Source organism: Chiloscyllium plagiosum, unplaced genomic scaffold (genome assembly GCF_037043375.1).
Source record: "Chiloscyllium plagiosum isolate Xiang-an unplaced genomic scaffold, Cpla_swu_hap1 HiC_scaffold_27, whole genome shotgun sequence".
In the NCBI taxonomy this organism is placed as follows: domain Eukaryota; kingdom Metazoa; phylum Chordata; class Chondrichthyes; order Orectolobiformes; family Hemiscylliidae; genus Chiloscyllium; species Chiloscyllium plagiosum.
Window position 1 is genome coordinate 81,132,275 of NW_028270165.1, and position 1,781 is coordinate 81,134,055.

Here is a 1,781-nt window from a genome sequence, read left to right on the forward strand (position 1 = left end):
CAGATCGGGAATTCAAACCGTATGCCGGCTTCAGGAGAATGAGAAAGATTAATTGGGGTGTGTGAAGAAGCTGTGAGCTGCATTTCAAACAGGTCGGTGGAGTCAGATGCGTCATCCATTGCGCCCCGGCCCTGTGCGTATCTAACGCCACCATGCTGCAGAGTTCTGACGTTAACACGGACATGCACAGCAATGGGAACCTTCACAAGGTGAACAACCGAATATCATCACCGTCACTGCTTCCCTTCCACAGGCCCAACTTTGTGAAGCAGTATCTTTCACTGGCAAAGGAAACACCCTTGTCCACAGGTGCCTGCTTCATTTCGATCACGATTTCATGCCCCTCACTGTTCTAATCTCATTTCCAAACACTTTGCTCACAGCCTCAAACGAAGCTCTGCGGGTATCTGCTTGTTCCACCCGAACAGGCAGTGGGTTGCAGATTCCCACCAGTTCCAATGTGAGTGAAATACTTTTCCCCCTCCACTGATTTGAATCTTAAAGAAGAAGCCGGGGAGCAAGCTCCCTTTCTTTTCGACAACATTTCTCATTTTGTAGTCGGCAGGGTTCACACCTGCGTGGGGAAACCGCAATGGATTTCAAGTCCATCGCATTAACCACTCGGCCCACGAATACAGAACCACACTGACAGCTTCACTTCCCAAGTCTGTCTGCCTGTGGAGCTGAGAACGAGTGAATAATCGCAGAGTTTGTTTGAATCCAATCACTTCACAGTGATTCGAAAGGGATAAATATCTGCACATGGCGAGTCTAGGTGTTTCATCCCAAAAGGTGAAATTAACTTTCCGTTAAAAACAAAACGAGAAATTGCAGGAGGAACTCAGCAGGTCAGGCAACATCTGTGGAAAGAGAATCAGAGACAACATTTCAAAATTCTGTTTTCTCCGACAGGTACTGTCAAACCTGCCGAGTTTCTCTTTTTCTCTTGGCTTCTTAGCATCCGCAGTCCCTTACGTTAGACATTAATTCAATTCAGAAACCCCTTTGTGGAGAGGATTTCCGATTGGGGAACACTTTCCTGACCCCATTAAAAGCGTGCAGCTTCGAAGCCAAGCGAACACAGCGCCCCCAGGTGGGCTTGAACCACCAACCTTTTGGTTCACAGCCGAACGCATTGACCAATTGCGCCACAGAGACAGGCGTTCGCGTGTGCTTTGCCATCGCTTAGGCGGGGCTATTAGTGAATTCATAATTCAGCCTCCCCGCCTAGAATTACAATTGTTGTCTGCCGCGCAATCTTGTGAGAGATCCCGGCTTTCTTAACTTGTCTTGTGCAAAACTACCCGATTCAACTTCTCAAAAAGAACCTTCGTGAAACGAGGCTGGGCTCCCTGGAGTACGAATGGGACAGGAAGTGAAATGATTGGAGATAGCATTGAACAGGTTAACGTGTTTACTTCCCTAATTTTCTTATCCCCTGTGCCAATTGGCACGTGACTTGGGCAGTAATGTTATTACACACACTGGAGCAGTGGGATTTGAACCTGAGCCTCAGGGCTCTATGGGAGACTACAGCTGCACCACAAAAAAAAACTCTAGTAAATAGGTCCTCTTTTGTTGAATGAGAGGAAACAGCTTCCTCCTCAACTTGAGACACGACCACTGCACCCTCCGTGCCCATTACAATAAATTGAGCCGCCTCCTGTTGAATGAATGAGTGGGAACCCCTCTCCGAGCTCCAAGAAGCGGGGGGCCCGGCTGGAGGCTGGATTTGCTCAAGGCTTGTATCTATTAACTTATTTAAATGGTACCTACTGTAT

At 47.8% G+C, this 1,781-nt stretch overlaps 1 non-coding gene across 1 annotated transcript; it reads right to left on the bottom strand.

Annotated features, from left to right (window-relative positions):
* Positions 1 to 1,084: 1,084 nt before the first annotated feature.
* trnah-gug (transfer RNA histidin (anticodon GUG)) lies at positions 1,085 to 1,158 on the bottom strand. The gene has a single exon. It is a non-coding gene; the product is annotated as a tRNA-His (tRNA).
* Between the last annotated feature and the right edge of the window lie 623 nt (positions 1,159 to 1,781).